Source organism: Bombina bombina, chromosome 7 (assembly GCF_027579735.1).
Source record: "Bombina bombina isolate aBomBom1 chromosome 7, aBomBom1.pri, whole genome shotgun sequence".
In the NCBI taxonomy this organism is placed as follows: domain Eukaryota; kingdom Metazoa; phylum Chordata; class Amphibia; order Anura; family Bombinatoridae; genus Bombina; species Bombina bombina.
The window spans coordinates 53283255-53306768 of NC_069505.1; the positions used below are offsets into that span (position 1 = coordinate 53283255).

A 23514-nucleotide genomic window follows, 5' to 3' on the forward strand; every position below is an offset into this window, starting at 1 on the left:
ATTGATGATGATCCGTGGACTCACTGTGTCAAGGAATAAATACATTTATCAGGTAAGCAAAAATTTCGTTTTACGCCATATCTTATAGCAAATCTTTCCAGTAACAGGCTTGGGAGCCTGAATCATGGTCTCAATGACCGACTCGGAAAAACCACGCTTAGACAGAATTAAGCGTTCAATCTCCAAGCAGTCAGCTTCAGAGAAACGAGATTTGGATGAAGGAAGGGACCCTGAATCAGGAGGTCCTTCCTCAGAGGTAGTCTCCAAGGTGGGAGAGATGACATCTCCACTAGGTCTGCAAACCAGATCCTGCAAGGCCATACAGGGGCTATTAGAATCGCCCTCTCCTGTTTGATACGAGCAATGATTCGTGGAAGGAGACCAAACGGAGGAAACAAGTATGCCAACCTGAAAACCCAAGGAACCGCCAGAGCATCTATCAGAACGGACTGTGGATCTCTTGACCTTGAACCGTACCTTGGAAGCTTGGCGTTCTGATGGGACGCCATCAGATTTAACTCCGGTACCCCCCATTTGAGGACTAAGCTGGAAAACACCTCCGGATGGAGTTCCCACTCCCGGGATGAAAAGTGTGTCTGCTCAGAAAATCCACTTCCCAGTTGTCTACTCCTGGAATATGGATAGCAGATAGACAGCAATTGTGGGTCTCTGCCCACTGAAGAATCTGAGTAACCTCCTTCATGGCTAAGGAACTCTGAGTTCTTCCCTGGTGATTGATGAAAGACACAGAGGTTATGTTAACTGACTGGAACCTGATAAATTGGGCTGAGGACAACTGAGGCCAAGCCAATAGAGCATTGTAAATAGCCCTCAACTCCAAGATGTTGATGGAAGAGCAGACTCCTCCCGAGTCCAAAGGCCCTGAGCTTTTAACAAGTTCCAGACTGCTCCCCAGCCCAGTAGACTGGCGTCCGTGGTCACGATCAGGAAGGTCTCTGAAAGCATGTGCCCTGAGACAGATGTTCCTGAGAAATCAACCACAGGAGAGAATCCCTTGACGACTGATCTATCTCTATTCTCTGAGATAGATCTGCATGGTCGCCATTCCATTGTCTGAGCATGCACAACTGGAGAGCTCTCAAATGGAGTCGAGCAAAAGGAATGATGTCCATGTCCACCATCAGACCGATTACCTCCATACATTGAGGCACTGAAGGATCATCAGTAGCCTGAAGAGAGAGGCAAGAGGAAATTATCTTGTTTTTCCTGACCTCTGTCAGAAAAATCTGTATTATGGTCCCTAAGAACAGTTCTCTTGTAGCAGGGGAAAGGGAGCTTTTTTCCAGATTCACATTCCATCCGTGGGAATGAAGAAAAGACAACAATATCTCTGTGTGAGATTTTGCTTGTTGAAAAGATGGCGTCTGAACCAATATGTGGTCCAGGTAGGGTGCCACAGCAATTCCACTAGAATGGATCACTGAAAAAAGAGCCCCCAGAAACTTTGAAAAAAATTCTGGGAGCTGTGGCTAGACCAATTGGAAGATCCACAAACTGGAAATGTTTGTCCAGAAAGGCAAATCTCAGGAATCTGTGATGGTCCCTGTGAATAGGAACATGAAGATACGCATCCTTTAGGTCTATGGTTGTCATGAACTGACCCTTTTGCACTAAAGGAAGAATGGAGCGTATAGTCTCCATCTTGATGGATGGAACTTTGAGAAACTTGTTTAGGGAACCACAAATAGGTTGGAGTAGAACCCTGTTCCTGCACTGGAACTATCACTCCCAGGGAGGAAAGATTTTGTACACATTTCAAGAACGCCTCTCTCTTTATCTGGTCTGCAGATAATCTTGAGAGAAGGAATCTGCCTTTGGGAGGAAAAGTCTTGAATTCCAATTTGTAGCCCTGGTATACTATATCCACAGTCCAGGGATCTGGGACATCTCGTATCCAGGCTTGAGAGAACTGAGAAAGTCTGCCCCCCACCTGGTGCAATCCCGTATTGGGGGCAAACCCTTCATGCTGATTTGGAATCAGCTGCGGGTTTCTTTGATAGTTTCTTTGATAGTTTCCCCTTGTTCCAAGACTGATTGGGTTTCCAAGAAGACTTGGATTGTTCCTGCTTGGAAGAAGAAGAGGAAAGCTTCCCTCTGAAGTTCCTCTGAAGTTACGAATGGAACGAAAATTACTCAGACGTCCTTTGAGCCTATTCTTCTTATCTTAAGGTAGAAAAGACCCTTTTGCACCCATAATATCAGGGATAATTTTTTCCAAAACCGGGTCCAAACAAGGTTTTGCCCTTGTAAGGAATCACCAGAAGCTTGACTTTAGAGAAAACGTCTGCAGACCAGGATTTCTAATCATAACGTCCTGCGGGCTAGGAAAGCGAAACTAGAAGTTTTAGCTCCTAGTCTAACAACCTGTAAAATGGCATCTGCAATAAAGGAATTGGCCAACTTAAGAGCTTTAATCCTATATTGAATTTAATCCAAGGAAGTCTCTACTTGAAAGGAATCAGACAAAGTGTCGAACCAATAAGATGCCGCACTAGTCACGGTGGCAATACACACCGCAGGTTGCCATTGGAGACCTTGATAAACATAAATCTTTTTCAAATAAGCCTCCAGCTTCTTGTCTATTGGATCCTTAAAAGAGCAGCTATCCTCAATAGGAATAGTGGTTCTCTTAGCCAGAGTGGAAATGGCCCCTTCAACTTTGGGTACAGTATACAAAGGGTCTTTAATGGAGTCCTCGACAGGAAACATTTTCTTAAAAATGGGAGATGGGGGAAAAAACACCCCTGGTTTCTCCCATTCCTGTGAGATAATCTCCCTAGCAAGGTCTGGCACAGGAAAAACCTCAAAAGTGGAAGGTTCATCAAAGAAACTATTACGTTTACTAGATTTCTTAGGATATAGGGGTATCAGAGTAATCTAAAGTAGCTAAAACCTCCTTTAACAATACACAAAGGTGTTCAAGCTTAAATCTGAAGGATACCACCTCAGTCTCAGAAGAAGGAATTATACTGTCCGAATCTGTGATTTCACCCTCAGAAAGTCCCAATGTATCTTCCATCAGACTTATGAGAAAGGGCAACTTGGGAAGCAGAACTGATGACAGACACCTTACTTTCTGAATTTCTAGATTTCCTCTTGTGTTTTCCCTGTAATCTGGAAATGGCAGCTTATCCTTTTAAATAAACTCCACTAGGAGTTATAGATGAACCGCAGGGCACTGCAAGTGACGCCATTGAGGCTTGGGACATAGCAGGAGAAAGCTGAGGTATTATTTTAACAGCATCATCCTGAGAGACATTAGGCTCAAAAATGTTACCTTTATTTTGCAAGGTTTTCTTGACACATGAAGAACAAAATTGCATAGGAGCTGCACTTTGTACATCTCTCATGGGCGCCAAGCCGGATTTACTGCACGGCTATTGGCTAAGAGGTAAAAACGTCACCTCTTAGCAAAAAATTTTTTTAGGCGTGGGCTGCTGTAGCAGCTAAAAACAGCGATCAGTTAAAACAAAAAAGAAGCTTTCTACATGAAGTATCTTATACTTCATGAATGAAAGTCCCCTTTATTTGTTTCAAAAGTCAATCCTAGCGTTTGTAAAAACGCTAAGATTTACTTTCACTTTAAGAAAAAACATCCAATAAACTTCTAAAATACCCTTCAGGAAATCCTACACCTCAATTACTGAGGTGCCTTAAACAACTTTTTCCTCAAACGTTATGAAGTAAAGCCGGTCATGTGACCGCAACTGCCGAACTCAAATTACTGCTGTGACACAGAGAGGCACAAAAAATAGCTTCCTGGTACACTGAGTACTAGAAATAACCGTTTTTTTTTTTTTTAAACTGGACAGTTTAAAATGTTGCATCTTTTATTTTAAAGCAAAGGAGAAATGAATAAGCTGCTTACTTTCAGTTTAAACTTGAATTGTTTTATTAAGTAAATATGTGTCAGAAAATAAAGCCTAATAAAAATATTTTACCCTTTCTTTTTAAGAGTTTGAATGTTAGTCTCACACATGCTACAGTGACTGCTGCATGCCCCAGTGTAACCCATACAACATGATTATCTATGTCCCATTAAAAAAGTAGTCGGCTAGATTACGAGGCTTGCGTTAGGCTTAAAAAGCAGCGATGGCCGGTCCCAACGCTGCTTTTTAACGCCCGCTGGTATTATGAGTCTTGCAGGTACAGGTGTACCGCTCAATTTTTTGGCCAGACTCAGAAATACCGCAAATTCATTTACGTCAATTGCGTATCCTATATTTTCAATGGGACTTGCATAGCGCCGGTATTACGAGTCTGACCAAAAATGAACGGTAGACCCTCTCCTGTCAGGACTGGTACCGCATTTAAAAGTCTGTAGTTAAGAGTTTTACACTACAACGCCGTAGCATAAAACTCTTAACTAAAGTGCTAAAAAGTACACTAAACACCCATAAACTACCTATTAACCCCTAAACCGAGGCCCTCCCGCATCGCAAACACTAAAATAAATATTTTAACTCCTAATCTGCCGAACCGGACATCGCCGCCACTATAATAAATATATTAACACCTAAACCGCCGCACTCCCGCATCGCAAACACTAGTTAAATATTATTAACCCCTAATCTGCCGTACCTAACATCGCCGCCACCTACCTACATTTATTAACCCCTAATCTGCCGCCGCCACTATATTAAATGTATTAACCCCTAAACCTAAGTCTAACCCTAACCCCCTAACTTAAATATAATTACAATAAATCTAAATAAAATTACTACAATTACCTAAATAATTCCTAATTAAATCTAAATACTTACCTATAAAATAAACCCTAAAATAGCTACAATATAACTAATAGTTAAATTGTATCTATCTTAGGGTTTATTTTTATTTTACAGGCAACTTTGTATTTATTTTAACTAGGTAGAATAGTTATTAAATAGTTATTAACTATTTAATAACTACCTAGTTAAAATAAAGACAAATTTACCTGTAAAATAAAACCTAACCTAAGTTACAATTAGACCTAACACTACACTATAATTAAATAAATTAACTAAATTAAATACAATTACAATTAAATAAAATTATCTAAAGTACGAAACCCCCCCCCACTAAATTACAGAAAATAATAAAGAAATTACAAGATTTTTAAACTAATTACACCTACTCTAATCCCCCTAACAAAATAAAAAGCCCCCCCAAAATAAAAACGCCCTACCCTACACTAAATTACAAATAGCCCTTAAAAGGACCTTTTGCGGGGCATTGCCCCAAAGTAATCAGCTCTTTTACCTGTAAAAAAAAGTACAAATACCCCCCCAACATTAAAAAACACCACCCACACAACCAACCCTACTCTAAAACCCACCCAATCCCCCCTTAAAAAAAACTAACACTAACCCCCTGAAGATCACCTTACCGGGAGACGTCTTCACCCAACCGGGCCAAAGTCCTTAACGAAGCCGGGAGAAGTCTTAATCCAACCAGGCAGAAGTGGTCCTTCAGACGGGCAGAAGTCTTCATCCAGACTTCTATCTTCATCCATCCGGCACGGAGCGGGTCCATCTTCAAGACATCTGACGCGGAGCATCTTCTTCTTTCCATGGCGATGACTGAATGAAGGTTCCTTTAAATTACGTCATCTGAGATGGCGTCCCTTCAATTCCGATTGGCTGATAGAATTCTATCAGCCAATCGGAATTAAGGTAGAAAAAATCCTATTGGCTGATGCAATCAGCCAATAGGATTGAAGTTCAATCCTATTGGCTGATCCAATCAGCCAATAGGATTGAGCTTGCATGCTATTGGCTGTTCCAATAAGCCAATAGAATGCCAGTTCAATCCTATTGGCTGATTGCATCAGCCAATAGGATTTTTTCTACCTTAATTCCGATTGGCTAATAGAATTCTATCAGCCAATCGGAATTGAAGGGGCGCCATCTTGGATGACGTCATTTAAAGGAACCTTCATTCAGTCGTCGGCCGTGGAAAGAAGAGGATGCTCCGCGTCGGATGTCTTGAAGATGGACCCGCGCCGGATGGATGAAGATAGAAGATGCCATCTGGATGAAGACTTCTGCCCGTCTGGAGAACCACTTCTGCCAGGTTGGATGAAGACTTCTGCCCGTCTGGAGGACCACTTCTGCCCGGTTGGGTGAAGACGTCTCCTGGTAAGGTGATCTTCAAGGGGTTAGTGTTAGGTTTTTTAAGGGGGGATTGGGTGGGTTTTAGAGTAGGGTGGGTTGTGTGTTTTAATGTTGGGGAGGGAATTGTAATTTTTTTTTTCAGGTAAAAGAGCTGATTACTTTGGGGCAATGCCCCGCAAAAGGCCCTTTTAAGGGCTATTTGTAATTAAGTGTAGGGTATTTATTTTGGGGGGGCTTTTTTATTTTGTTAGGGGGATTATATTAGGTGTAATTAGTTTAAAAATCTTGTAATTTCTTTATTATTTTCTGTAATTTAGTGTTTTTTTTGTACTTTAGATAATTTTATTTAATTGCAATTAATTGTATTTAATTTAAGTAATTAATTTAATTGTAGTGTAGTGTTAGGTGTAATTGTAACTTAGGTTAAGTTTTATTTTACAGGTAAATTTGTCTTTATTTTAACTAGGTAGTTATTAAATAGTTAATAACTATTTAATAACTATTGTACCTAGTTAAAATAAATACAAAGTTGCCTGTAAAATAAAAATAAACCCTAAGCTAGCAACAATGTAACTATTAGTTATATTGTAGCTAGCTTAGGGTTTATTTTATAGGTAAGTGTTTATTTTTAAATAGGAATTATTTAGTTAATGATAGTAATTTTATTTAGATTTATTTAAATTATATTTAAGATAGGGGGGTTAGGGTTAGGGGTTAATATGTTTATTATAGTGGTGGCGATATTGAGGGCGGCAGATTAGGGGTTAATAATTGTAGTTAGGTTGCAGCGACATTGGGGGCGGCAGATTAGGGGTTAATAAATATAATGTAGGTGTCGATAATGTTGGGGGCAGCAGATTAGGGGTTAATAATTGTAGTTAGGTTGCAGCGACATTGGGGGCGGCAGATTAGGGGTTAATAAATATAATGTAGGTGTCGACAATGTTGGGGGCAGCAGATTAGGGGTTCATAAGTATAATGTAGGTGGCGGCGGTGTCCGGAGCGGCAGATTAGGGGGTTAATAATATAATGCAGGTGTCGGCGATGTCGGGGTGGCAGATTAGGGGTTAATAAGTGTAAGATTAGGGGTGTTTAGACTCGGGGTTTATGTTAGGGTGTTGACATAAATGTATTTTCCCCATAGGAATCAATGGGGCTGCGTTAGGAGCTTTACGCTGCTTTTTTGCAGGTGTTAGGTTTTTTTTCAGCCTGCTCTCCTCCATTGATTCCTATGGGGAAATCGTGCACGAGCACGTTTTACCAGCTCACCGCTAATGTAAGCAGTGCTGGTATTGAGGTGAGATGTGGAGCAAAATTTTGCTCTTCGCTCACTTTTTTGCGGCTAACGCCGGGTTTGTAAAAACCCGTAATACCAGCGCTGTCTGTAAGTGAGCGGTGAGCATAAACTGCTCGTTAGCACCGCACCCCTCCTAACGCAAAACTCGTAATCTAGGCGAGTGTCTTTAAATTTGTTAAGTGCATGGTCTCCCCAACTGGAAGAAAAAGCACTTATCTGCTCCGCTGTCCGGCATGTAGACAGTTACAAGGTATGAGAGGACACAGTTCTTCAAAGAGACCTTTGAAAAAAGAAAGAACAGAATAGCCAACTCTGGCTTTCTAAACTAGGGCAGCAATTGTTAGGAAAATGCAGTAAGTACCTCTTTACAAGTTCCTAACTGCTTTAAAACCACCACTTCTCGACTGCAAGGAATGACGTGGAATATGGCTATACCCCAAAACTTGCTTGTAGATAAAATCAAAATTTTTCTTCAGACACCTTACTTCACCTCCTCCATGCAGCGAAGGCAAAGAGAATGACTGGGGGTTGTGGGTAAGGGAGTGACACTTAGCGGTTTAACTGTGGTGCTCTTTGACTCCTCCTGCTGGCCAGGAGTGATATTTCCAACAGTAATTACTCAAGCCGTGGACTCACTATATCTTAGGAAAGAAATATATATTTTGAGTTTACAAACAATATAAATACATATATAGGGTTCAGAAGAAGAACCCAGTAGCTGAGTCAAAATATAATGCACCAGGGAACAGTGATTCTCTCCAACGTGCAGAGTAGCAGTGTGCACTATTCATGAGGGAAAAAGCAATTATAAGTGCACAACAAGAAAATAATGGTGTCTACTCTAATGGGCATCAAACTTTACATGATAGCCCTTTCAAGAATGAAGGCTTGGCTTAAAGCTCTGCACTGAGAGCCCCATCCCCCGCTACAGAACGCACTTCTATAAAAAGTATGACACGCTGTGAGCTGTGAATGCAGCCGTTTAAATACATGCCTCGCTAAGAGCCACTTAACTCCACCATCTGCACACGTAACCTAAATGCAGCTGTTAAGTTAGAGTTGTGAAGCGGCCATGTGCACAGGAGTCCCTCTTCCACAAGCACCATAATAATAAAGCGCCCTAGTTGTGAGCCGCATAAGCGGCCATCATGTCGAAACCAATAATAGTACACCTACACAAGGGCAGGCCTTAGAGATATGAGTATACACAGATATGAGTATAATTATGTCCCAGCCGGCCCGGATGCAAAAAAGGAGCAGACGAAAGGTGGCAAAACCTTATTAAATGCGCAACAATTGTCGTCATGCTAGGAACCCGAACCCTTCGTGAAGTCTATTGGTGAACAAGGGGAAAATCACCATATAGTTGCACATAGGGACACAAACCCCATAGGGAGTATGAAAATCTCAGTATGTGAGATATAAGCGTGCGGTCATCTCAGATTACTCTCTAAAGAGACACGCAACCGCCGCCCCTGATGCATAGCCCTAAGCATAATATAGGAGACTGTCACTCCTATAATATAAAAGGAACCGTTATTCCCTATGAAATTCAGCCTCATTCTTATATAAGGAATTAATTTCTTATGTCCACCTTAAAGTTAAACTCCACTGCCCATAATATCCGACATGTGTCTACTGAAAGGGATAGGTACTAATCCCCACCAGGGATCCTTGACCTTAGCTCCTTAAGTGCTGTCCTCCCACCTGGAAGATAAAAAAAAAAAAAAAAGCACTTACCTTCTGTTGTACGGCAGGAGAATTTCTAGGTGTGATAGATTACCATATATATCAGGGACCTGTAGAGAAAGAAAATACAGAGTAACCAACCCTGGTTTTCTAAATAGGAGTAGCATAATGTTAGAAATAAAGCAAAGACTACCTCACCGCTTTCTAACTGCTAACAGCCACCATTACTCTTACTAAAGAGATTGACATGGACAAAGCATAGCCCCTAATCCTTTAGTGCAGGGAAAAGTACCCATTAAAGGATTAAATACCTTCATACACCATCTTCGCACATCCTCCATTGACAAAGGCAAAGAGAATAACTGGGGATTATGGGTAAGGGAAGTTACACTTAACAGCTTTGCTGCTGTGCTCTTTGCCTCCTCCTGCTGGCCGGGTGTTGAATATCCCACTAGTAATTGGAATGACATTGTGGAGTCTCTATGCCATAGGAAAGAAATTAAACTTTCATGAACCAGATAGCGCATGTCATTCTTAAATTCATTTATTTTATCAAATGTACTTTGTTCTCTTGGGTACCTTTGTTGAAAATAATATGTACATATCCTCAGCAACTATGCACTACAAGGAGCTAACTGTTGATTGATGGCTGCACATATTTGTCTTTTGTCATTGGTTCACTAGATGTGTTCAGGTAGCTCCCAGTAATTATGTGTTTAATCCCATTGCAGAGGTTAAACACATGGTTATGTGCAAGCAGCAGTCCAGTAAAAACATTGCTCTAACATATTAGAGTATTTTCCTTATGTTATAGCCCTTTAGTGCAGGTTAAATAATCAACTTCCTCATCACCTCACTTACTCTCCAGCACATAATTGGCATAGAAAGAATATCTTTACAGCAAGAACCAAAATAAGCAAATAAGGGTTAAATTATTAAAAGTAGAGGGGAATCTATTCAGATAAGATTAGGGCCAGGGAGGAGTTAGCTCTATAGTTTTATGGGGAGGGGGAATGCAGCGGGCGAGAGCCGCTCAAAATAGAGTAGGGGGGGAGTGGAGGGCGGAACCAGTTAGCATGTTGAGTTTGTAAATGCACTGGGATCTCAGAGCTTTCAAGTACACTACTAATGGAGTTATCTTCTATTTACGCCATGAGTAAATGTAAGCTAGGGTATGTAAAAGTGAGGGTAGCTTCCTATAAAGGATACGAACAGGGGGAGATATCTATATATATATATATATATATATATATATATATATATGTCATGTCTCCCCTTACCTCACACCTTTATACTCACTGCTTACCTCCCTGTATTATATATATATATATATATATATATATATATATGTCATGTCTCCCCTTACCTCACACCTTTATACTCACTGCTAACCTCCCTGTATTATATATATATATGTCATGTCTCCCCTTACCTCACACCTTTATACTCACTGCTTATCTCCCTGTATTATATATATATATATATATATATATATATATATATATATATATATGTCATGTCTCCCCTTACCTCACACCTGTGTACACACTGCTTACCTCCCTGTATTATATATATATATGTCATGTCTCCCCTTACCTCACACCTTTATACTCACTGCTAACCTCCCTGTATTATATATATATATATATATATATGTCATGTCTCCCCTTACCTCACACCTGTGTACACACTGCTTACCTCCCTGTATTATATATATATATATATATATATATATATATATGTCATGTATCCCCTTACCTCACACCTTTATACTCACTGCTAACCTCCCTGTATTATATATATATATATATATATATATATATATATATGTCATGTCTCCCCTTACCTCACACCTTTATACTCACTGCTAACCTCCCTGTATTATATATATATATATGTCATGTATCCCCTTACCTCACACCTTTATACTCACTGCTAACCTCCCTGTATTATATATATATATATATGTCATGTCTCCCCTTACCTCACACCTGTGTACACACTGCTTACCTCCCTGTATTATATATATATATTTATATATATGTCATGTCTCCCCTTACCTCACACCTTTATACTCATTGCTAACCTCCCTGTATTATATATATATATATATATATATATATGTCATGTCTCCCCTTACCTCACACCTTTATACTCACTGCTAACCTCCCTGTATTATATATATATATATATATATATATATATGTCATGTCTCCCCTTACCTCACACCTTTATACTCACTGCTAACCTCCCTGTATTATATATATATATATATATGTCATGTCTCCCCTTACCTCACACCTTTATACTCACTGCTAACCTCCCTGTATTATATATATATATGTCATGTCTCCCCTTACCTCACACCTTTATACTCACTGCTAACCTCCCTGTATTATATATATATGTCATGTCTCCCCTTACCTCACACCTGTGTACACACTGCTTACCTCCCTGTATTATATATATATGTCATGTCTCCCCTTACCTCACACCTGTGTACACACTGCTTACCTCCCTGTATTATATATATATATATATATGTCATGTCTCCCCTCACCTCACACCTTTATACTCACCGCTAACCTCCCTGTATTATATATATATATATGTGTCATGTCTCCCCTTACCTCACACCTTTATACTCACTGCTAACCTCCCTGTATTATATATATATATGTCATGTCTCCTCTTACCTCACACCTTTATACTCACCGCTAACCTCCCTGTATTATATATATATATGTCATGTCTCCCCTTACCTCACACCTTTATACTCACTGCTAACCTCCCTGTATTATATATATATATGTCATGTCTCCCCTCACCTCACACCTTTATACTCACTGCTAACCTCCCTGTATTATATATATATATATGTCATGTCTCCCCTTACCTCACACCTTTATACTCACTGCTAACCTCCCTGTATTATATATATATATATATATATGTCATGTATCCCCTTACCTCACACCTTTATACTCACTGCTAACCTCCCTGTATTATATATATATATATATATATATATATATATATATATATGTCATGTCTCCCCTTACCTCACACCTTTATATTCACTGCTAACCTCCCTGTATTATATATATATATATATGTCATGTCTCCCCTTACCTCACACCTTTATACTCACTGCTAACCTCCCTGTATTATATATATATGTGTCATGTATCCCCTTACCTCACACCTTTATACTCACTGCTAACCTCCCTGTATTATATATATATATATATATATATGTCATGTATCCCCTTACCTCACACCTTTATATTCACTGCTAACCTCCCTGTATTATATATATATATGTCATGTCTCCCCTTACCTCACACCTTTATACTCACTGCTAACCTCCCTGTATTATATATATATATATATATGTCATGTCTCCCCTTACCTCACACCTTTATACTCACTGCTAACCTCCCTGTATTATATATATATATGTCATGTCTCCCCTTACCTCACACCTTTATACTCACTGCTCACCTCCGTGTATTATATATATATATATATATATGTCATGTCTCCCCTTACCTCACACCTTTATACTCACTGCTTACCTCCCTGTATTATATATATATATATATCTGTCATGTCTCCCCTTACCTCACACCTGTGTACACACTGCTTACCTCCCTGTATTATATATATATATGTCATGTCTCCCCTTACCTCACACCTTTATACTCACTGCTAACCTCCCTGTATTATATATATATATATGTCATGTCTCCCCTTACCTCACACCTGTGTACACACTGCTTACCTCCCTGTATTATATATATATATATATATATATATATATGTCATGTATCCCCTTACCTCACACCTTTATACTCACTGCTAACCTCCCTGTATTATATATATATATATATATATATATATGTCATGTCTCCCCTTACCTCACACCTTTATACTCACTGCTAACCTCCCTGTATTATATATATATATGTCATGTATCCCCTTACCTCACACCTTTATACTCACTGCTAACCTCCCTGTATTATATATATATATATGTCATGTCTCCCCTTACCTCACACCTGTGTACACACTGCTTACCTCCCTGTATTATATATATATATATGTCATGTCTCCCCTTACCTCACACCTTTATAGTCACTGCTAACCTCCCTGTATTATATATATATATATGTCATGTCTCCTCTTACCGCACACCTTTATACTCACTGCTAACCTCCCTGTATTATATATATATATGTCATGTCTCCCCTTACCTCACACCTTTATACTCACTGCTAACCTCCCTGTATTTTATATATATATATATGTCATGTCTCCCCTTACCTCACACCTTTATACTCACTGCTAACCTCCCTGTATTATATATATATATATATGTCATGTCTCCCCTTGCCTCACACCTTTATACTCACTGCTCACCTCCCTGTATTATATATATATATATGTCATGTCTCCCCTTACCTCACACCTTTATACTCACTGCTCACCTCCCTGTATTATATATATATATATGTCATGTCTCCCCTTACCTCACACCTTTATACTCACTGCTCACCTCCCTGTATTATATATATATATGTCATGTCGCCCCTTACCTCACACCTTTATACTCACTGCTAACCTCCCTGTATTTTATATATATATATATATGTGTCATGTCTCCTCTTACCTCACACCTTTATACTCACAGCTAACCTCCCTGTATTATATATATATATATGTCATGTCTCCCCTTACCTCACACTTTATATTCACTGCTAACCTCCCTGTATTATATATATATATGTCATGTCTCCCCTTACCTCACACCTTTATACTCTCTGCTAACCTCCCTGTATTATATATATATATGTCATGTCTCCCCTTACCTCACACCTTTATATTCACTGCTAACCTCCCTGTATTATATATATATATATATGTCATGTCTCCCCTTACCTCACACCTTTATACTCACTGCTAACCTCCCTGTATTATATATATATATGTCATGTCTCCCCTTACCTCACACCTTTATACTCACAGCTAACCTCCCTGTATTATATATATATATGTCATGTCTCCCCTTACCTCACACCTTTATACTCACTGCTAACCTCCGTGTATTATATATATATATGTCATGTCTCCCCTTACCTCACACCTTTATACTCACTGCTAACCTCCCTGTATTATATATATATATATATGTCATGTCTCCCCTTACCTCACACCTTTGTACTCACTGCTAACCTCCCTGTATTATATATATATATGTCATGTCTCCCCTTACCTCACACCTTTATACTCACTGCTAACCTCCGTGTATTATATATATATATGTCATGTCTCCCCTTACCTCACACCTTTATACTCACTGCTAACCTCCCTGTATTATATATATATATATATGTCATGTCTCCCCTTACCTCACACCTTTGTACTCACTGCTAACCTCCCTGTATTATATATATATATGTCATGTCTCCCCTTACCTCACACCTTTATACTCACTGCTAACCTCCCTGTATTATATATATATATATATGTAATGTCTCCCCTTACCTCACACCTTTATACTCACTGCTAACCTCCCTGTATTATATATATATATATATATATATATGTCATGTCTCCCCTTACCTCACACCTTTATACTCACAGCTAACCTCCCTGTATTATATATATATATATATATATGTCATGTCTCCCCTTACCTCACACCTTTATACTCACAGCTAACCTCCCTGTATTATATATATATATATATGTCATGTCTCCCCTTACCTCACACCTTTATACTCACTGCTAACCTCCCTGTATTATATATATATATATGTCATGTCTCCCCTTACCTCACACCTTTATACTCACTGCTAACCTCCCTGTATTTTATATATATATATATATGTGTCATGTCTCCTCTTACCTCACACCTTTATACTCACTGCTAACCTCCCTGTATTATATATATATGTCATGTCTCCCCTTACCTCACACTTTATATTCACTGCTAACCTCCCTGTATTATATATATATATGTCATGTCTCCCCTTACCTCACACCTTTATACTCTCTGCTAACCTCCCTGTATTATATATATATATATGTCATGTCTCCCCTTACCTCACACCTTTATACTCACTGCTAACCTCCCTGTATTATATATATATATATATATATATATATATATATATATATATATATATATATATGTCATGTCTCCCCTTACCTAACACCTTTATACTCACTGCTAACCTCCCTGTATTATATATATATATGTCATGTCTCCCCTTACCTCACACCTTTATACTCACAGCTAACCTCCCTGTATTATATATATATATGTCATGTCTCCCCTTACCTCACACCTTTATACTCACTGCTAACCTCCGTGTATTATATATATATATGTCATGTCTCCCCTTACCTCACACCTTTATACTCACTGCTAACCTCCCTGTATTATATATATATATGTCATGTCTCCCCTTACCTCACACCTTTATACTCACTGCTAACCTCCCTGTATTATATATATATGTCATGTCTCCCCTTACCTCACACCTTTATACTCACTGCTAACCTCCGTGTATTATATATATATATATGTCATGTCTCCCCTTACCTCACACCTTTATACTCGCTGCTAACCTCCCTGTATTATATATATATATATGTCATGTCTCCCCTTACCTCACACCTTTATACTCACAGCTAACCTCCCTGTATTATATATATATATATGTTATGTCTCCCCTTACCTCACACCTTTATACTCACTGCTAACCTCCCTGTATTATATATATATATATATGTCATGTCTCCCCTTACCTCACACCTTTATACTCACTGCTAACCTCCCTGTATTATATATATATATATGTCATGTCTCCCCTTACCTCACACTTTATACTCACTGCTAACCTCCCTGTATTATATATATATGTCATGTCTCCCCTTACCTCACACTTTATACTCACTGCTAACCTCCCTGTATTATATATATATATATGTAATGTCTCCCCTTACCTCACACCTTTATACTCACTGCTAACCTCCCTGTATTATATATATATATATATATGTCATGTCTCCCCTTACCTCACACCTTTATACTCACTGCTAACCTCCCTGTATTATATATATATATATGTCATGTCTCCCCTTACCTCACACCTTTATACTCACTGCTAACCTCCCTGTATTATATATATATATGTCATGTCTCCCCTTACCTCACACCTTTATACTCACTGCTAACCTCCCTGTATTATATATATATGTGTCATGTCTCCCCTTACCTCACACCTTTATACTCACTGCTAACCCCCTGTATTATATATATATATATATATATGTCATGTCTCCCCTTACCTCACACCTTTATACTCACTGCTAACCTCCCTGTATTATATATATATATGTCATGTCTCCCCTTACCTCACACCTTTATACTCACCGCTAACCTCCCTGTATTATATATATATATATATGCCATGTCTCCCCTTGCCTCACACCTGTGTACTCACTGCTAACCTCCCTGTATTATATATATATATATGTCATGTCTCCCCTTACCTCACACCTGTGTACTCACTGCTAACCTCCCTGTATTATATATATATATATGTCATGTCTCCCCTTGCCTCACACCTTTATACTCACTGCTAACCTCCCTGTATTATATATATATATATATCATGTCTCCCCTTACCTCACACCTGTGTACTCACTGCTAACCTCCCTATATTTTATATATATATGTCATATCTCCCCCTTACCTCACACCTTTATACTCACTGCTAACCTCCCTGTATTATATATATATATATGTCATGTCTCCCCTTACCTCACACCTTTATACTCTCTGCTAACCTCCCTGTATTATATATATATATATATGTCATGTCTCCCCTTACCTCACACCTTTATACTCACTGCTAACCTCCCTGTATTATATATATATGTCATGTATCCCCTTACCTCACACCTTTATACTCACTGCTAACCTCCCTGTATTATATATATATATATATGTCATGTCTCCCCTTACCTCACACCTTTATACTCACTGCTAACCTCCCTGTATTATATATATATATATATATGTGTGTCATGTCTCCCCTTACCTCACACCTTTATACTCACTGCTAACCTCCCTGTATTATATATATATATGTGTCATGTCTCCCCTTACCTCACACCTTTATACTCACTGCTCACCTCCGTGTATTATATATATATATGTCATGTCTCCCCTTACCTCACACCTTTATACTCACAGCTAACCTCCCTGTATTATATATATATATGTATGTCATGTCTCCCCTTACCTCACACTTTATACTCACTGCTAACCTCCCTGTATTATATATATATATATATATATATGTCATGTATCCCCTTACCTCACACCTTTATACTCACTGCTAACCTCCCTGTATTATATATATATATATATGTCATGTCTCCCCTTACCTCACACTTTATACTCACTGCTAACCTCCCTGTATTATATATATATATATATATATATATATGTCATGTCTCCCCTTACCTCACACCTTTATATTCACTGCTAACCTCCCTGTATTATATATATATATATATGTCATGTCTCCCCTTACCTCACACCTTTATACTCACTGCTAACCTCCCTGTATTATATATATATATATATATATGTCATGTATCCCCTTACCTCACACCTTTATACTCACTGCTAACCTCCCTGTATTATATATATATATATGTCATGTCTCCCCTTACCTCACACCTTTATACTCACTGCTAACCTCCCTGTATTATATATATATATGTCATGTCTCCTCTTACCTCACACCTTTATACTCACTGCTAACCTCCCTGTATTATATATATATATGTCATGTCTCCCCTTACCTCACACCTTTATACTCACTGCTAACCTCCCTGTATTATATATATATATGTCATGTCTCCCCTTACCTCACACCTTTATACTCACTGCTAACCTCCCTGTATTATATATATATATGTCATGTCTCCCCTTAACTCACACCTGTGTACTCACTGCTAACCTCCCTGTATTATATATATATATATGTCATGTCTCCCCTTACCTCACACCTTTATACTCACTGCTAACCTCCCTGTATTATATATATATATATATGTCATGTCTCCCCTTACCTCACACTTTATACTCACTGCTAACCTCCCTGTATTATATATATATATATATATATGTCATGTCTCCCCTTACCTCACACTTTATACTCACTGCTAACCTCCCTGTATTATATATATATATATATATGTGTCATGTCTCCCCTTACCTCACACCTTTATACTCACTGCTAACCTCCCTGTATTATATATATATATATATATATATGTGTCATGTCTCCCCTTACCTCACACCTTTATACTCACTGCTAACCTCCCTGTATTATATATATATATGTCATGTCTCCTCTTACCTCACACCTTTATACTCACTGCTAACCTCCCTGTATTATATATATATATATATATATATATATATATATATATATATATATGTCATGTCTCCCCTTACCTCACACCTTTATACTCACTGCTAACCTCCCTGTATTAAATATATATATGTCATGTCTCCCCTTACCTCACACCTTTATACTCACTGCTAACCTCCCTGTATTATATATATATATATGTCATGTCTCCCCTTACCTCACACCTTTATACTCACTGCTAACCTCCCTGTATTATATATATATATGTCATGTCTCCCCTTACCTCACACTTTATACTCACTGCTCACCTCCCTGTATTATATATATATATGTCATGTCTCCCCTTACCTCACACTTTATACTCACTGCTCACCTCCCTGTATTATATATATGTCATGTCTCCCCTTACCTCACACTTTATACTCACTGCTAACCTCCCTGTATTATATATATATATATGTCATGTCTCCCCTTACCTCACACTTTATACTCACTGCTCACCTCCCTGTATTATATATATATATGTCATGTCTCCCCTTACCTCACACCTTTATACTCACTGCTAACCTCCCTGTATTATATATATATATGTCATGTCTCCCCTTACCTCACACCTTTATACTCACTGCTAACCTCCCTGTATTTTATATATATATATATGTCATGTCTCCCCTTACCTCACACCTTTATACTCACTGCTAACCTCCCTGTATTATATATATATATATATGTCATGTCTCCCCTTGCCTCACACTTTATACTCACTGCTAACCTCCCTGTATTATATATATATATATGTGTCATGTCTCCCCTTACCTCACACCTTTATACTCACTGCTAACCTCCCTGTATTATATATATGTGTCATGTCTCCCCTTACCTCACACCTTTATACTCACTGCTAACCTCCCTGTATTATATATATATATGTCATGTCTCCTCTTACCTCACACCTTTATACTCACTGCTAACCTCCCTGTATTTTATATATATATATATGTCATGTCTCCCCTTACCTCACACCTTTATACTCACTGCTAACCTCCCTGTATTATATATATATATATATATATATGTGTCATGTCTCCCCTTACCTCACACCTTTATAGTCACTGCTAACCTCCCTGTATTATATATATATGTCATGTCTCCTCTTACCGCACACCTTTATACTCACTGCTAACCTCCCTGTATTATATATATATGTCATGTCTCCCCTTACCTCACACCTTTATACTCACTGCTAACCTCCCTGTATTATATATATATATATATATATGTCATGTCTCCCCTTGCCTCACACCTTTATACTCACTGCTCACCTCCCTGTATTATATATATATATATGTCATGTCTCCCCTTACCTCACACCTTTATACTCACTGCTCACCTCCCTGTATTATATATATATATGTCATGTCTCCCCTTACCTCACACCTTTATACTCACTGCTCACCTCCCTGTATTATATATATATATGTCATGTCGCCCCTTACCTCACACCTTTATACTCACTGCTAACCTCCCTGTATTTTATATATATATATATGTGTCATGTCTCCTCTTACCTCACACCTTTATACTCACTGCTAACCTCCCTGTATTATATATATATATATATGTCATGTCTCCCCTTACCTCACACTTTATACTCACTGCTAACCTCCCTGTATTATATATATATATGTCATGTCTCCCCTTACCTCACACCTTTATACTCTCTGCTAACCTCCCTGTATTATATATATATATGTCATGTCTCCCCTTACCTCACACCTTTATACTCACTGCTAACCTCCCTGTATTATATATATATATATATGTCATGTCTCCCCTTACCTCACACCTTTATACACACTGCTAACCTCCCTGTATTATATATATATATGTCATGTCTCCCCTTACCTCACACCTTTATACTCACAGCTAACCTCCCTGTATTATATATATATATGTCATGTCTCCCCTTACCTCACACCTTTATACTCACTGCTAACCTCCGTGTATTATATATATATATATGTCATGTCTCCCCTTACCTCACACCTTTATACTCACTGCTAACCTCCCTGTATTATATATATATATATATATATGTCATGTCTCCCCTTACCTCACACCTTTATACTCACTGCTAACCTCCCTGTATTATATATATATGTGTCATGTCTCCCCTTACCTCACACCTTTATACTCACTGCTAACCTCCCTGTATTATATATATATATATGTCATGTCTCCCCTTACCTCACACCTTTATACTCACTGCTAACCTCCCTGTATATATATATATATGTCATGTCTCCCCTTACCTCACACTTTATACTCACTGCTAACCTCCCTGTATTATATATATATGTCATGTCTCCCCTTACCTCACACTTTATACTCACTGCTAACCTCCCTGTATTATATATATATATATGTCATGTCTCCCCTTACCTCACACCTTTATACTCACTGCTAACCTCCCTGTATTATATATATATATATATATATATGTCATGTCTCCCCTTACCTCACACCTTTATACTCACAGCTAACCTCCCTGTATTATATATATATATGTCATGTCTCCCCTTACCTCACACCTTTATACTCACTGCTAACCTCCCTGTATTATATATATATATATATGTCATGTCTCCCCTTACCTCACACCTTTATACTCACAGCTAACCTCCCTGTATTATATATATATATATGTCATGTCTCCCCTTACCTCACACCTTTATACTCACTGCTAACCTCCCTGTATTTTATATATATATATATATGTGTCATGTCTCCTCTTACCTCACACCTTTATACTCACTGCTAACCTCCCTGTATTATATATATATGTCATGTCTCCCCTTACCTCACACTTTATATTCACTGCTAACCTCCCTGTATTATATATATATATGTCATGTCTCCCCTTACCTCACACCTTTATACTCTCTGCTAACCTCCCTGTATTATATATATATATGTCATGTCTCCCCTTACCTCACACCTTTATACTCACTGCTAACCTCCCTGAATTATATATATATATATATATATATATATATATATATATATATATATATATGTCATGTCTCTCCTTACCTCACACCTTTATACTCACTGCTAACCTCCCTGTATTATATATATATATATGTCATGTCTCCCCTTACCTCACACCTTTATACTCACAGCTAACCTCCCTGTATTATATATATATATGTCATGTCTCCCCTTACCTCACACCTTTATACTCACTGCTAACCTCCGTGTATTATATATATATATGTTATGTCTCCCCTTACCTCACACCTTTATACTCACTGCTAACCTCCCTGTATTATATATATATATATATATGTCATGTCTCCCCTTACCTCACACCTTTATACTCACTGCTAACCTCCCTGTATTATATATATATATATGTCATGTCTCCCCTTACCTCACACTTTATACTCACTGCTAACCTCCCTGTATTATATATATATATATATGTCATGTCTCCCCTTGCCTCACACCTTTATACTCACTGCTCACCTCCCTGTATTATATATATATATATGTCATGTCTCCCCTTACCTCACACCTTTATACTCACTGCTCACCTCCCTGTATTATATATATATATGTCATGTCTCCCCTTACCTCACACCTTTATACTCACTGCTAACCTCCCTGTATTATATATATATATATATGTCATGTCTCCCCTTACCTCACACCTTTATACTCACTGCTCACCTCCCTGTATTATATATATATATATGTCATGTCTCCCCTTACCTCACACCTTTATACTCACTGCTAACCTCCCTGTATTATATATATATATATATGTCATGTCTCCCCTTACCTCACACCTTTATACTCACTGCTAACCTCCCTGTATTATATATATATATATATATGTCATGTCTCCCCTTACCTCACACCTTTATACTCACTGCTAACCTCCCTGTATTATATATATATATATGTCATGTCTCCCCTTACCTCACACCTTTATACTCACTGCTAACCTCCCTGTATTATATATATATATGTCATGTCTCCCCTTACCTCACACCTTTATACTCACTGCTAACCTCCCTGTATTATATATATATATATATATATATGTCATGTCTCCCCTTACCTCACACCTTTATACACACAGCTAACCTCCCTGTATTATATATATATATATGTCATGTCTCCCCTTACCTCACACCTTTATACTCACAGCTAACCTCCCTGTATTATATATATATATGTCATGTCTCCCCTTACCTCACACCTTTATACTCACTGCTAACCTCCGTGTATTATATATATATATATGTCATGTCTCCCCTTACCTCACACACCTTTATACTCACTGCTAACCCTCCCTGTATTATATATATATGTCATGTCATGTCTCCCCTTACCCTCACACCCTTTATACTCACTGCTAACCTCCCTTGTATTATATATATATATGTCATGTCTCCCCTTACCTCACACTTTATACTCACAGCTAACCTCCCTGTATTTATATATATATATGTCATGTCTCCCCTTACTCACACCTTTATACTCACTGCTAACCTCCCTGTATTATATATATATATGTCATGTCTCCCCTTACCTCACACCTTTATACTCACTGCTAACCTCCCTGTATTATATATATATATATATGTCATGTCTCCCCTTACCTCACACCTTTATACTCACTGCTAAACTCCCTGTATTATATATATATATATGTCATGTCTCCCCTTACCTCACACCTTTATACTCACTGCTAACCTCAGTGTATTATATATATATATGTCATGTCTCCCCTTACCTCACACCTTTATACTCACTGCTAACCTCCCTGTATTATATATATATATATATATATATATATATATATGCCATGTCTCCCCTTACCTCACACCTTTATACTCACTGCTAACCTCCCTGTATTATATATATATATGTCATGTATCCC

At 38.1% G+C, this 23514-nt stretch overlaps 1 protein-coding gene and 1 long non-coding RNA gene across 3 annotated transcripts in view; both read right to left on the reverse strand.

Moving 5' to 3' along the window:
* Nucleotides 1-23514, reverse strand: part of LOC128665868 (pre-mRNA-processing factor 39) — a 727810-nt gene that overhangs the window by 88621 nt on the left and 615675 nt on the right. The gene's annotated exons all lie outside the window — the stretch shown is intronic.
* LOC128665875 (uncharacterized) lies at nt 11604-22891 on the reverse strand. The gene is made up of 3 exons (XR_008403184.1): nt 20939-22891; nt 20227-20875; nt 11604-16962 (listed from the first exon to the last, which is right to left on the reverse strand). It is a non-coding gene; the product is annotated as an uncharacterized LOC128665875 (long non-coding RNA).